The sequence below is a fragment of the Tamandua tetradactyla genome, chromosome 11, assembly GCF_023851605.1.
Source record: "Tamandua tetradactyla isolate mTamTet1 chromosome 11, mTamTet1.pri, whole genome shotgun sequence".
Taxonomy (NCBI): Eukaryota; Metazoa; Chordata; class Mammalia; order Pilosa; family Myrmecophagidae; genus Tamandua; species Tamandua tetradactyla.
In genome coordinates, this window is record NC_135337.1 from 34,488,607 (window position 1) to 34,505,594 (window position 16,988).

The window sequence follows — 16,988 nt, forward strand, 5'->3', positions numbered from 1 at the left end:
GAAAGAGGGAAAAGAATATATAGATCTGCCAAATAAGAAAAGATGGTGGAATCAAGAAATGCATTTTCAGTAATAACTTTGAATGTTAATGGACTAAATTTACCAATGAAAAGATACAGATTGGCAGAATGGATTAAGAAACATAATCTAGCTGTACGCTGCTTACAAGAGACTCATTTTAGACACAAAGATACAAATAGATTGAAAGTGAAAGGCTGGAAAAAGATTATCCATGCAAGTTGTAACCAAAAGAAAGCAGGAGCGGCTATACTAATATCAGACAAAATAGACTTTAAATGTAAAGACAACATAAGAGACAAAGAAGGACACTATATACTAATTTAAGGATCAATTCACCACGAAGATATAACAATTATTAATGTTTATGCTCCCACTCAAGGAACTCTAAAATACATGAGACAGGCATTGGCAAAACTGAAGGGAGCAACAGATGTTTCAACAATAATAGTAGAAGACTTCAATACATCACTCTTTATATAGATAGAACAACAAGACAGAAGATCAACAAGGAAATGGAGAAGTTAAATAAATTGATAAATGAATTAGACCTAGCAGACGTATTTTTCTTAATACTTCATTGCACCCCAAAGCACAAGGTTATACATTCTTCTCTAGTGCTCATGGAACATTCTTCAGGATAAATCATATGCTGGGCCACAAAACAGGTCTTTATAAATTTAAAAACATTGAAATTATTCAAAGCACTTTCTCTGATCACAATGGAATGAAAGCTGGATCTCAATAACCACCAAAGAATGAGGTGGTTACATTCACAAATATATGGAAATTAAATAACACACCCTTAAACAATGAGTAGGTCAAAGAAGAAATTGCTAGAGAACACAGTAGCTATCTGGAGATGAAGGAAAATGAAGCTGCAAGTTATCAGAACATATCAGTTGTGGCAAAGGCTGTGCTGAGAGGGAAATTTATTGCCCTAAATGCCTATATTAAAAAACAAGAAAGAGTAAAAATCGAGAACTTAACAGCACACCTGGAGGAACTTGAGAAAGAACAGCAAACTAACCCCAAAGCAAATAGGAGAAGAGAAATAACAAAGATTAAGCAGAGATAAATGAATGGGAGAACAAAAGAACAATAGAAAGAATCAAACTCAAAGTTGGTTCGTTGAGAAAATCAATAAAATTGATGGGCCACTAGCAAGACTGATAAAAAAAAGAGAGAGAGGATACACATAAACAAAATCAGAAACAAGAAGGGGTGCATTACCACAGACCCTGAAGAAATAAACGAAACCATAAGAAGATACTATGAACAACTATATGCCAACAAACTAGACAACTTAGATGAAATGGACAAATTCCCGGTGACACACAAACAAGCTACGCTGACTCAAGAAGAAACAGAAGAGCTTAAAAACCAATCACAAGTAAAGAAATTCAATCAGTCATCAAAAATCTTCCTACAAAGAAAAGCCCAGGGCCAGATGGCTTCACATGGGGAATTTTATCAAACATTCCAAAAAGAACTAACACCAATACTGCTCAATCTTTTCCAAAAAACTGAGGAAAAAGGAACTCTACCTAACTCATTTTATGAAGGTAATATCATTTTAATACCAAAATTGGGCAAAGATGCTATAAGAAAGGAAAACTATAAGCCAATCTCCTTAATGAACATAAATGTAAAAAATTCTCAATAAAATATTAACAAATCAAATCCAATAGCACATTAAAAGAATTATAAACCATGACCAAGTGGAGTTTATACCATGTATGCAAGGATGGCTTAACACAAGAAAATCAATTAATGTAATACAGCACATTAACAAATCAAAAGGGAAAAATCACATGATCATCTCGATTGATGCTGAAAAAGTATTTGACAAAATTCAGCATCCTTTTCTGATAAAAACACTCCAAAAGATAGGAACCAAAGGTAACTACCTCAATATGATGAACGGAATATATGAAAAACTGATAGCCAGCATTGTACTCAATGGAGAGAGACTGAAATCTTTCCCCCTAAGATCAGGTACAAGACAAGGATGCCCACCATCACCACTATTATTCAACATTGTGCTAAAAGTTCTAGCTAGAACAATCAGGCAGGACAAAGAAATAAAAGACATCCAAATTGGAAAGGAAGAAGTAAAACTCCCATTATGTGCAGATGATATGATACTATTCTTGGAAGATCCTGAGAAATCTACCACAAAGTTACTTGCGCTAATAAAGAAAATCAGCAAGGTGGTGGGATATAAAATTAATGTGCAATAATCAGTAACATTTCTATACATGAGCAATGACCTAGCTGAGGAATCAGTTAAGGAAAAAAATCCATTCAAAACAGCAAATAAAAGAACCAAATACTTAGGAATGAACTTAACTAGGGGGCATAAAGGACTTGGACACAGAAAATTGCGTAACATTGCTAAAAGAAAGCAAAGGTGATCTAAACAGGTGGAAAGATATTTCCTGCTCATGGATAAGAAGGCTAAATATAGTTAAGATGTCAATTCTCTGCAAATTAATCTACAGATTCAACACAGTACCAATCAAAATTCCAACAAAGTACTCTGAAGATTTGGAAAAGCTAACTACCAAATTCATCTGGAAGGGAAAGAGACCCTGTGTATTAGTTAGGGTTCTCTAGAGAAACAGAATCAACAAGAAACACTTGCAAATATAAAATTTATAAAAGTGTCTCACGTAACCATGGGAATGAAGTGTCCAAAATCCACAGGGCAGCCTGTGAAGCTGATGATTCTGATGGAAGGTCTGGATAAACCCCTCAGGAGAGGCTCACTGGCTGAAGCAGGAAGAGTCTGTCTCTTCTGAATCCTCCCTAAAAGGCTTCTAATGATTAGATTAAGCATCACTCATTGCAGAAGACATGCCCCTTGAATGATTACAAATGGAATCAGCTGTGGATGCAGCTGATATCATCATGATTTAATTCTATGAAATGTCTTTATCGCAACAGGCCAGCACTTGCCCAACCAGACAAACAGTTACCACTACTTGGCCAAGTTGAACCTGACCATGACACCCTGAATAGCTAAAAGCATCCTAAATAAGAAGAATGAAGTGTTAGGATTAATACTCCTATTATAAAGCCATAGGGGTCAAAACAGCATGGTACTGGCACAAAGACAGAAGCATTGGCCAATGGAATCAAATTGAGAGTGCAGAAATAGACCACCAAATCTATAGTCAACTGATTTTTGACAAGGCCCCCAAATCCTCTGAATTAGGACAAAATAGTCTTTTCAATAATTGAACATGGAAGAACTGGATATTAATAGCCAAGAGAATGAAAGAAGAACCTTATCTTACTCCTCACACAAAAATTTACTCAAAGTAGATCAAACACCTAAATATAAGAACTAGCACCATAAAGCTGCTACAAGAAAATGTAGGGAAACATCTTCAAGACATAGTTGCAGAAAGACAGCTTCCTAAACTTTACACCCAAAGCACAAGCAACAAAAGAAAACATTGATAAATGGGAACTCCTTAAAATCAAATGCTTCTGCACTTCAAAAGTCTTTATCAAAAAGGTGAAGAGGCAGCCAACTCAATGGGAGAAAATAATTGGAAATCACATATCAGACAAAAGTTTGATTTTCTGTATATACAAAGAAATCATACAACTCAACAACAAAAGAACAAACAACCCAATTATAAAATGGGCAAAACATATGAATACCATTTTTCTGAAGAGCAAATAAAGATGCTCAAAAACACATGAAGAGATGCTCATTCTCATTGCCTATAAGGGAAATGCAGATCAAGACTACAATGAGATACCATCTCACACCTATAAGAAAGGCTGCTATTAAACAAACAGAAAACTATAAATGTTGGAGAGGACATGGAGAAACTGGGACATTTATGCACTGCTGGTGGGAATGTATAATGGTGCAGCCACTATGGAAGACTTTTTGGCAGTTCCCTAGGAAATTAAATATCAGGTTGCCCTATAACCCAGCAATAGCACACTTGGTATATACCCAGAAGAGCTGAAAGCAATGATACAAACAGACATTTTCACACCGATGTTCATAGCAGCATTATTCACAATCACCAAAAGATGGAAATAAACCAAATGCCCATCAACAGACAAGTTGATCAACAAAATATGGTATATACATACAATGGAATATTATGCAGCAGTAAAATAAAATGACTTCTTGAAGCTCAGGACAGGATGGATAAGCCTTAAGAAGATAATGTTGAATGAAATTAGCCAGACACAAAAGTATAGATACTGTATGATTCCACTTTTATGGCCAGCATAAAGGTATAATCAGAGGCTTATAATACCGAATATATGGGACTTAGAGATATATAGAAGCTAGAGATAATGAAGATGAACTCCAATGTAAGGAAATAGATAAGAGTGAAGGTGATTCTCTAGTGGATCTATAAGTAATAGTACCATATTGAAGATGACAAGATTGATAGGGGTCATATAGACCTACTTGTCCCACAAGTAGGTGGGACAAGTATGAATTAGTTCTCGTAAGAATTACTTCAAATATATGATTCTTGTATAAAGAGTATTTAGGTCCAGGGTACAAGGGAAAACTGTTATTGCATGCTATGAGCTATATTCAAAAGGAAACTATCAGCACTATCACAGCAACAGCAGAGGTAAATAATGGGGTGAGGGATGTGTTAAGAGGAGGTTTAGATATCCTATCTGGCAAGGTTATGTTTACTGGTTTTCTTTTTCTTGGGAACAATGAAATTATCTGAAATTGAAAATGTTGATGGACTGTGGACTTTGGGCTTTCTATATGATGCTTGATGAATTCAGGTGGCTGAAGGATGCACTGACGGAGAAGTAGATTGGTGAATGATGCTGCATACTTATGAATGAAGGTTGTGCTCCTACAAAAAGGAACAAAGTTGTGAGGCATGCAACAATGTGAATGATCATGTGGGGACATTTGGTGAGACAAAATAAGCTAGAACAACAATGGTATGGTCACCTTTAGAAAATGCTTATAAGAAGATAGGGGCCTAGATTGTAAGCTTTTAGAGCAGACACGTAAGTCTGAAGTGGTGATTATGTCTGGATTTTGAGAGGCTGTTTTATATATATAACCTGATATTTAGAGATAAGAACAAAGCCGAATAGGTTGGGGTTAAAGCAATTCAGAACAGAGGGTAAGGAAGACAGTTTCTATATTTTAGAACCACATATACTCTTTGAGACCAATGGAAGAAAGGTTTATTTGATCTGCAACTGAAATTTTCTGTAGTGCATAACCTAATTCAACCTATCTATATAGCTCATTTGAATGACTGAAACACAGGGAGCACAGAATAAGAAAGAGGTCCTTGAATCCTGTATAGATTATTATAATGCCTGGAAACATCTTAGAGTATATTAATCAAATAATCAAAAAGTATTGGCCAACTCCCCTGAGGGCAGAGAAAGAATATGGAACTTTAAAAAAAAATCCTTACCATCAAGAAATCCCCTGATACAGTGTCAAAACTTAGGGACACCCAAATCAATAGGCCATGCCCTCAATCAGAAGGTTTACTCTTGTGAAGCTTATGTAAGAAGCATATAAGCTTAGAATACCTATAGGCATGCCTAAGAGTTACTTCTGGAGGACCTTTGTTGCTCAGATGTAGCCTCAGTCTCTCTAAGCCCAACTCTGCAAGTGAAATCATTGCCCTCCCCACTACATGCGACATGACATCCAGGTGTGAAAATCTCTCTGGTGACATGGGAGAGGACTCCCAGGGATGAATCCAGACGTGGCACCATGGGTTCAACAATTCCATCCTGACCATAAGGAGGAAAAGAAGTGTAATTAATAAAGCATCAGTGGCAGAAACAGTTCAAATAGAGTCAAGAGGCTACTCTGGAGGTCTCTCTTACTCAAACTTCAGGTTAGGTAGACCTTGCCACCTATCATAACCTGCCAACCCCCAACCAGGACCATTCCAGCCAATCCTAAAGAACATTTAGGGCAATATATAAGATTCCACAAGGGTTCCATACACTAGAGTAACTTGCCAGAAACCTACATCCTCTAGATGGGTCCCTGGTCCAGATAAGTCCTGACACCTAGCCCAGCCTCTCCAGAACATCAGATAGTTCCATCTTCCTACCCCATATCAGTGACAGACCTTCCAATATCAAAAATGTATAATTGCCATAGCCCAAACAACCCCAAAGAGAGGTATGGAAAGATCAAAGGTGATGGTGGAGTAATACACAGAAGATAGAATTTAACAAACAAATATAAATGCTGAATCATTAAACTGTTATTTCTTTTAATCTCTTTTAAATTTTAGAGCAGCTAGAAATAAAAACCTAAAATTGTGACATTGTAACCCATGTCAAAGTCTGAAATATGTCCTGCAACTAATTGTGGTGCTGTGCTTTGAAATTTATAGCTTTTTTGTATATATGTTATTTTTTACCAAAAAAAGAAGGAAAGAAGTCTATTGTGATGATAAAAAATATTTAAGCCCTCTAGCCTCCTATATTCTGGAGCAGCTAGAAGGAAAAATATGAGAGGAACCTATGGTAACTCATGACAAACTCTGGGATCTGTCTTGTAGCCACTTGTTGAAGAGTGTTTTGAAAACGATTGCTTTTTTATTTCTTTGCTTTGTATATATATTATACTATACAATAAGAAAAGGTAAAAAAAATAAAGAAGAAAAAGAGAACCTACTCAATGGAAGAAAATATTTGGAAACTACATATCTGATAAGGGTTTAACACCCAGAAAATACTTTTAAAACCTTACAACTCAACAATAAAAACACAAACAACCCATTTTTTTTAAAAATAGCAAAAGATATGAATAGACCTTTTTTCCAAAGAGGGAATACAAATGGCTAAAAAGCACATCATCACTAATTATTAGAAAAATGGAAATCAAAACCACAATGAGATATCAGTTCATACCCACTAGAATTAGAATGGCCACAATGAAACAAACAGAAAACTACAAGTGTTGGAGAGGATGTGGAGAAATAGGAATACTTATCACTGGTGGGAATGTAGAATGATAAAGGCACTGTGGAAGACAGTTTAGCGGTTCTTCAGGAAAATAAGTATAGAACTACCATATGACACTGCAATCCCACTACTAGGTATGTACCCAGAAGAAGTGAAAGCAGAGACACAGACATTTGCATACTGATGTTTATGGTGGCATTATTCACAATTGCCATAAGATAGAAGTAACCCAAACATCCATCAACTGATAAATGGATAAGCAAAATGTGGTATGTACATAACATGGGAAATTATTATTCAGCTTTAAGAAGGAACAAAGTCCCAGTGCATGAGACAACATGGCTGAATATGGAGGACATTATGTTGGGTAAAATAAGCCAGACACAAAAGGGTAAATAGAGTATGATCTCACTAATATGAATTAAACATAATGAACAACTCATATAGTTATTATCTGGAATATGTTACCAAAAGAATATGTTACCAAAAGATCAAATGAGAATGGGGGACTGATGCCTAATTTGTGCAGAATGCTTTAATAATTTAATTGTAAATGTTTGGAAATGGCTAGAGGTGATGGTAGCACATTATCATGTGTGTAAATAGCATCGCTGAATCATGTGTGCAATTGTGACTGAAAGGGGAAATTTAGGGTTACATATATCACTAGAAGGAAAGCTAGAAGATGAAACAAGGGATTGTATAACACAGTGAACCCTGTTGTAGATGATGAAGGTGGTTAAGAGTAAAAATACAAGAATGTTCTTCCATGAATTAGAGCAAAAGTATGTCGCAACTACAGGTTGTTAATAATAGGGTGATTTATGGGAAAGAATACACCTAAGGCAAACTTTAGACTATAGTAAAGAGTAATGTCTTAATTTTCTTCCATTAGTTGTAACAAAGGTACCACACCTAAACTATGTCATTAACAGGGGAGTATAAAGGACATAGGGATTTTCTTTATGAAGCTATGAAAATGTTCAAAATTGATTGTGGCCATGTAAGCACAGCTCCGTGATTATGCTGAAAGCCACTGATTGCACACTTTGGATGGTGTGCTGGTTTGAAACTTTTAGGTATCCCAGAAAAGCCATGCTCTTTTATTCCAATCTTGTGGGTGCAGACTTATTATGGGTGGGATCTTTTGATTAGGCTGTTTTCATGGAGATGTGACCCACCCAATCATGGGTGGGGGCTTTTGAAATAGGTTGTTTCCATGGAGATTTGACTCTACTCGTTCAAAGTGGGTCTTAATTAGTTTTCTGGGGTCCTTAAAGGAGCTCACGGACAGGTCAGAGTGGATTCAGAGAGCAGGTACCTAGACACGGACATTTAGCAATGCTTGGAGAGCTGACATGGAAAGCCACTGGAATCAAAGGCTAAAAACAATGCAACCCAGTAGCAAAGGACCAGGAGGTGCCAGTTACATGCTTTTACCTCTGACAGAGAAACTCTGGACATGATCCGCTTTTCTTGAGTGAAAGAATCCTCTTATTAATGCCTTAGTTTGGATATTTTTATGGCCTTAGAACTGTAAACTTGAAACTTAATAAATCCCATTTGTAAAAGCCATAGTATATTGCATTCCAGCAGCTTTAGCAAACCAAAACAGATGGAATGCATGGTATGTGAACAAAACTGTGTTAAAAGAAAAAATTGGAGCATGCAAGAAAGAGATTTTTTCCTTGTTATCATTTTAATGAACTTGGAAGGATGAAGCAATATGCTTTAGGGTTGCAGTAATGCTTCATATTAAGCCCCAGAGTGAGAAAAACTTTCACTCTTTAGTTTGATATTCCCTAAAGGGATACTTTGCAGCCAAAAAAAATCTGGCTGAAAGATATCATCGGAGTTATATTTAGTTTGGCAAATGTGCTGGGATGCATGACTTTGAATTTAAGAAAAACGTCTAGTTGGAACTGAATAATATGCAGGATCATAGAGAAAATCTGTAAGATTGGAGCAGAAGTTTTCCCTGTATACGGGGCAGGCATTGTTGTGATTTATAACCACTGTTTAATTGAGCCTATCATGAATAAGGGATTTGATAGAAAAAAAATGGTTCATAGAGTAACAAGTGGAAGCTGCTTGTAGGATCAATGTGAGCCTTTTGTGTGACACTCATTTCACAAGAGGATATACTTAGCTGACTTAGGGGTATCTCTAGGGGAACTAAAATAAGATTCTGATCTAGAAATGTACAACTTATGGCAAAAATTAAGCAAAAGAAACCTCTGGTGCATTTTAAAAAATCAAAAGGGAAGTTGTCTACATCCTTGTTTTCACCACTGAACGCACATCAGGGCACTGGATAACATGTTGATGGATGTTTTGAAATGTGCTGATTGGAGGAGAGGCAGGTTAAAATCATATTTACAAAAAATAGCATTTTTTTTCAAAAACTCTACCATTCAGTAATAACAAGACAAGCAACCCAATTTAAAAGTAAGCAAAATACTTGAATAGAGTTTTCTCCAAAGAGGATATACAAATGGCTAAAAAGCACATGAAAAGATGTTCAACTTCACTAGTTGTTACAGAAATGCAAATCAAAATCATGATGAGATATCATTTCACACCCACTACAATGGCTACAATGAAAAAAAAAAGAAAATTACAGGTGTTGGAGAGGATGTGATGAAACAGGAGCACTCATACTTTGCTGTTGTGGTTGTAAAACGGTACAGCTGCTGTGGAAGACGCTTTGGCAGTTCCGTGGGGAGCTACATATAGAATTGCATATAACCCAGCAATCTCACTACTAGGCACACATCCAGAAGAACGGAAAGCGGGAACTTGAACAGATATTCGCCCACCGATCTTCAAAAGAACATTATTCACAATTGCCAAAAGATGGAAGCAACCCAAGTGCTCACCAACCAATGGGAAAAATAGAATGTATATGTACATATGGCTATTCGGCCATAAAAAAGAATGGAGGCCTGACGCATGTAATAGCACAGATGAACCTTGAGGACATTACGTTAAGTGAAATAAGCTAGACACAAAATGAAAACTACTGTTTGATCTCACTAATATGATCTAATATAATGATCAAATTCACAGAGTTAAAACCTAGAAATAGGTTACCAGGTAATAGAATGAGGGTAGAGAACGGGGAGCTGATGCTTCATTTGTACAGAATTTCTACTTAGACTGATTATAAAAGTTTGGGAATGGATGGTGGTGATGGTAGCACATTATTATGAGTATAATTAACAACACTGAATTATATATGTGAGTGTGGTTAAAAGGGAAAATTTGGAATCATATATGTTACTAAATTAAAAGTTTAAAAAAATTAAAAAGGGGCGGGCCATGGTGGCTCAGCAGGTAAGAATGCTTGCCTGCCATGCCCGAGGACCCGGGTTCGCTTCCCGGTGCCTGCCCATGTAAAAAAAAATAATAATAATTCAAAAGAACCGATCAGATTTGAGATTAAGGCAATTCAGAATATAAGGGTAAGGAAGACATCTATATTTCAGAACCTCATCTACTCTTTGAGACCAAAGGAAGAAAGGTGTATTTTGTCCACTACCTAAATTTTCTGTAGCACATAATCTAACTCTACCTATCTGGATAGATCATTTAAATAATCCAAACACAGGGAGCCCAGAATAAGGATGAGGGCCTTTAATCCTGTACAGCAATGTAATGCCCGGATACATCCCAGAATATACTAAGCAGATAACCAAAAAGTATTGGCAAAGTCCCTTGAGGGATGGGAGGAAAAAATATGGAACTACTAACATTTACCACGGGGGAAATCCCTGAAACTGGGTCAAACATTAGGGACACCCAAAACAATAGACCAAGCTCTTAACCTTGAGGCTTGCTCTTAGGAAGTTTATGTATGTAGTAGAGAATCTTAGCCTACATATAGGTATGCCTAAGAGTTACTTCCAGAGGACTTCTTTTTTGCTTAGATGTGGTCTCTATCTCTCTAAGCCCAACTTTGTAAGTGAAATTATTGCCTTGCCCCCTACATGGGACATGACATCCAGGGTTGAAAGTCTTCCTTGTGGCATGGGATGAGCCTGGCCCTGGCACTGTAAAATCAACAATGCCAGCCTGACCAAAAATGGGAAAAGAAGTGTAACAAATAAGGTATCAGTAGCTCAGAAAGTTCATATAGAATCAGGAGGCTACTCTGGAGGTCACTCTTATGCAAGCTTCAGTTAGACATTGCTACCTACCATAGCTTGCTAACGCCCAACCAAACCCATTCCTGTCAATCCTAAAGAAACCTAGGGCATTATATAAGCTTCTACAAAGGTTCCATGTACAAGGGTTACTTTCCAGAAACCTACAGACAGGTCCCTGGACCAGATAAGTCCTAAAATGAGAGGCTAGAGGGACTAGCCTCTCCAGAATATCAACTAGTTCCATTCCCCTATCCCAACATTTTTATTGAAATATGAAAAGCTATCATACATATAGGACCAAGCGCCATATATGAATATAAACAAAATGGTAATGTAGAGGAAGGATATACAAATTTTATCCAGAACTGGGAGTAGAAGTCTGACATGGAAAGATTCACCACAGAGATGACATTTGATTGAAGCCTTCAATGATTCACTCGTCCATTTAAGAAATATTTATGGAGTACCTACAATTTTCTAAGTAACGTTCTAGGCTCTGGAGATATATCAGCGAACTAAATACAGATCACTGCTCGCAGGAAGTTTGCAGTCATTATAGGAAGAGGATGGGAGGGAAGACAATAAATAAAAAATAAATTATATAATTTGTTAGAAATTGATAAATGGAAAAAAAAGAAAAAGTAGAGAGAATGAGAATTCCATGAAGCATTAGAGAGAAAGAACATCCCAAGGAGAAAAGCAGTATGAACAAAGGCCTGGAAGTTAAATGGGGAAGGCATGATCAAAGAACTGAGGATAGTGTCATATGACCACAGTATAGAGAAATATTAAAGATGCACATGCCAGCCCTGCCTCAGACCTTATCTCAAGTCCATAATTTTCACTAAGCACCAAGTTATCCACAGGCTGCTCTCACCTTCTACCTTGAACCCATGTGTTTGCCTTTTGCTTTTTTTTTTTTTTTTTGGCAGGCACTGGGAATCGAACCCAGGTCTCCAGCATGGCAGGAGAGAACTCTTCCTGCTGAGCCACCGTGGCCTGCCCTGTCTTTAGCTTTTATTCCCATGGACACATATCTGAGACCTATAAAGAGAAGTACAAGTGAAAATCTGTTTTTGAAAATTTTTATTTAAAACTCTGTAAGACAATGAACTGAAAAGACTCTCCTGCCTATTCGACAGTAATTAAAATATATCAAATATTTATAATACAGTTGGCATGATGCTGATGTTGCACATACAATCATGTACAAGATAGATACAGTCTTTGTCCATGTAACAAAGCAAAACATCTCCGTATGGGGTCCAGCACAACATTGGGGTACTTAAGGGACAATGGTAGGGATCCACCACACAGGACTCAGAGTGACATCACCTGGTGCATGACAGCATAAGTAAGCACTAGAAAGAGAATTGAGAAGCCTCTGTGCCACTTGCTTCACAGGCAGTCTAAACAGTAGGTGAAGGCTGAGATAAAAATGGTAGACCTTTGGAAAGACTAGAGGTCCTGCCATACTGAGTTAGGCAAAAAAAACAAAGAAATGTAACTTATTATTGTGCAAGTGGCTTCATTTCTCACCTTGTGCTAGGTTGACCTGACTTGAGGAAACTCAGCAGTGCACAGCAAGTACTACAGACTGCATTCACCATAACTTTAACTACAATCACAGATGTGTATCTGTGATAGACCTAATGTTTTTTCTTTAGATACAGACCACAGTCTTCAGGATAGAGTCAGCCCTCAGGCTAAACATTCTTCATTGCAATTCTAATCCCAAACCCTCCTTTGGAATAGCATCAAACTATCACCAGTAAATAAGTTCTAACACCTTTCTTCAAAAGAAGTTGATATAATCAGCTTAAAGACTCATACCCCCAAAGTATAGCTTCAAATCTGTATGCTGATATCCGAAGACAGCAGCTTAGAAAACAAATTCATTTTCTCCAACTTTAAAAAGAGGCTATGTTTCATTTATTTAAAAAAAGATGAAGGGGAAAAAAACCTTCTGAAGTCAGCAGCCCTAATTGCCTTTGAAAAGTGGGACTCTGCTGCCCCCTGCCGTCCACTATCAAAACTGTTTAGTATAGAATTGTATATGATTCTAATAGTGTATGACTGAAAGACAATCTCTCTCTCTCTCTCTCTTTCTCTCTCTCTCTCTCTCTCTCTCTCTCTCTCTCTCTCACACACACACACACACACACACACACACACACACACCAAAACAAAAGTGCTGACAGTACTCCAATTTAGGAGCTCCAAAAACATCCTGTTACCTAAACACTAGTTACCTATAGGCAGTGATCATTCCCGTGGGGGACCTGGCACAGCTTCAGCACACCGAAGGGCTCTGCATCTGCCTCCCAGAATCTGCCCATCTGTGCTCTTTCTAGACTAAATCCTCACTTCCATCCTGATGGAGAATTTCCAATCCTCACCATCGAGGTTTCACTCAAACCTAGATATACAACAAGGCCTTCAAACTCAAAATTACCAAAACCAAACTCAGCATTTTCCCTCACAAACCAGCCAATTTGAGGGTTTCCTTCCATGAACTTTATTCCCTTTAATTGTACTCCAATTCTCTAGTCATTCAAGTTTAAAAAATATCTTAATACCGTCTTTTTCTTTTTTCCCTCTCGCTGGTCCCTAGGTTCAAATAAATTGCAAGTACTGTTTCTGTGACATCTTTCAAACTTATCTCGTGCTCCCCATTGTAAAACTGGGCGAATTCTTCATTGGACCCCTACTATTTCTTCCTGGAATGTCATACTAACCTTCTAAATGCAATCTTTAATATGCCGCTGATGGAATGCCCTTCCCGAATTAAAGTTCTGCTCTTATCACATCTCTGTCTCCCTCCACAGTAAAGTCCAAACCCTTTAATCTGGCAGTCTAAGCCCTCCACGATCTGCCACCAAATGACTTCACAAGCGCCCTATACTGCAGCCACATAGAAACACATGCGAGTCCCTATCAACCATTCATGGCCCTTCTTCTGTGACTTACTCCTGAAACCTCTTCCTGAAGCTTTCATAACGCCACCCCCACAATACCCAGTTCTTTATGTTGAAATCCTATGCCCCTTTCAAGTCTTAGGTCAGATGCACTAATTCCACAAAGTCTTCCCTATTCCTCCAACTGGATCTTGAACGTTCTTATCATCTATAGCATTCTATCTGTTGCTTTCTTCAGTTCAAATGATCAAACACTTATTGAGTCCTTGTGTGTACAGTAGTATGTTGTGATGTCATCAACATGGCAACATAAGACATCCCCTGAAAAAGCTTCCACGGAGATATGGTGAATAAAAAGAAAATTCTACTTTCTCAGAACTCTGGGAGATGGTAGAGACTGGAGAAGGACTCTAAACAGTGAATCAAAGAAAGAGAAAAATAGCACATAGGAAAAGTCCATTTCCCTCCTCCTCACCTGATCCCACACAGCCTGGGAGTCAAACAAAGGCCAGAGGGCCTGTTTCTCTCCCATTGTGGACAGAAACCTTAGAGCCACTCACAGCAGCAAGTTAGAACTCTATGCAACTCCAGGCTCGGTACTTAAGTTCACAGAAACCCAAGGTGGAACACAGGCTGTTGAGCAGGGCTGCATACAAAAGGGTCCTGGGAGGCAGGGACTGTAATAGAGCTGCTGGCAAGAACAGTTGTGCCCTCACTCTATCCAGTTTCAGTTGGCTCGACCACCTAATTACAAAATGGACTTTTCTGAAGTGACCCACCTTTCTGGATTAATGCCATCTGGGTCCTGGAGCAAGATATTTGAATGCAGAAGAAGCCAGAAGCAGAAAGCCACATAGAAAAAAATGGGGGAGGGGGGGCATTAAACTGAACTGCTATAAGATATGATGGGTCTCAGAACTGTGTAAGGAAGTACAAGGAAAAAGGGAAATTGAGTGAGGGGGAAATTTAAACAAATCTTAGAAGTTGGGGTTGGGGGGGCAGTGTGGAATTCTGCACAAAAGCAAACAGAATAGATTAAGATTCCCAGAGAAGAAACAGAAAAAAGAAAAATTTCTCCTGGATGGAAGACACAAAATACAATCTTAAAAATTACAATGATTATCCAGGATAAGACTCAGATGAAGGAGAACTGAGAAAATCTGAACTGTTAAACACAGGCTATTCTAAAGATCCAAAAGAAGTTGGATCAAGCATCAAAGAAGAGGCTTAACACCAAAGCCAATCAAGAATAAAACTTTAGAGAGGGGAAAATGGACCTTTAGAATTAACTTATCAAGATAATCAGATGCCTAGACATGGGGGAAATTACAAGAAATGGGAAGATAGGTCTCAGTTAAGGGAAAAAACTTAAAATTTCAGAGAGACTCAGAAGTTGGAGCAATTAGTCAAAGTTCAAATAAATTTACTAAATCAACTCGAGGAGTTGATGGAAAAAATACATAAAGAGATAAAGGATATTGAAATGGCAATGTGTAAGCATGAAGAAGAATTTGAAAGTATAAAAAGAAACATAACAGAAATTATGGGAATGAAAGGTACAGTAGTAGCTATTAAAAATACAGTAGAGGCATACAAAAGCAGATTTGAGCAGCAGTAGAAAGAATCAGAGAACAAGAAGACAGAACAATCAAAATCATACAGTCAGGATTCCCAGAGATAAGCCTGGCCCTGGCACCATGGGATCAACAAAGCAATCCTAACAAAAAGGGGGAAGTGAAGTGTAATAAATAAGGTATCAGTGGCTGAGAGAGTTCAAATAGAGTCAAGAAGCTATTCTGGAGGTCACTCTTATGCAAGCTTCAATTAGACATTGCTACCTACCATAACTTGTGAAACCCCAACCAAAACCATTCTTTCTAATCCTAACGAACATCTAGGGTGTTACAGAAGATTCTACAGGTGGTCCAAGGGTAGTTCAGTGGTAGAATTCTTTGCCTGCCATGCAGGAGACCTGGGTTCGATTCCTAGTCCATGCACTTCCCAAAAAACAAACAAACAAGCAAAACAAACAGACAAACAAATAAAAATTCAACAAATGTTGCTGCAATAATGAAATACTCACATGGAAAAATAATGAAATGTGACCCTGCCATACAGCATATAAAATATATATTTAAAAAAAAGATTTTATGAAGGTTCCATGCACTGGACTAGCTTTCTAGAAACCTAAACCTCCAGATGGGTCCCTGGCCCAGGTAAGTCCTCAAATGCAGAGGGACCAGCCTCTCCAGAATATCCACTAGTTCCATCCCCCATCCCATATTAGCAACAGTCCCTTCCAACATGAAAAAATTAGAATAGAAAAGTTAGCCCAAATACCCCTAAAGAATGGGAGAAAGATCAAAGGTGATGATGGAGTTATGCAGAGAAGGCAGGGTTTAAGAAATGAGTATGATTCCTGAACCATTATATTGATATTTCTTTTAATCTCTGATGTCTTGGAGCAGCTAGTAGTAAAAACCTAAAAATGTGGTATTGTAATACATACCAAACTCTGAAATCTGTTCCACAACTAATTGTTGTGATGTGCTTCGAAATTTATTTTTTGTATATATGTTATTTATCACAAAAAAGAAAAAAAAGTCAATTGTGATGATAAATGCACAGCTATATTAAGATATTGTGAACCATAGATTGTACAGTTTGGATAATTACATGGTATGTGAATGTATAGTATATATCAATAAAAATATATAAATAAGAAAGAAATAACAGAGGGGACATTACTACTGACCCCACAGAAATAAAAAAGGCTCATAAGACAATACTCTGAACAACTGTATGCCAAAAAATTAGACAACCTGGATGAAATTGACAAATTCCTAGATACATGCAGACAACCTACACTGGTTTACAAGAGATAGAAGACCTCAACACACCAATTACAAGCAGTAAGAATAAATCAGTAGCCTACTGTGGT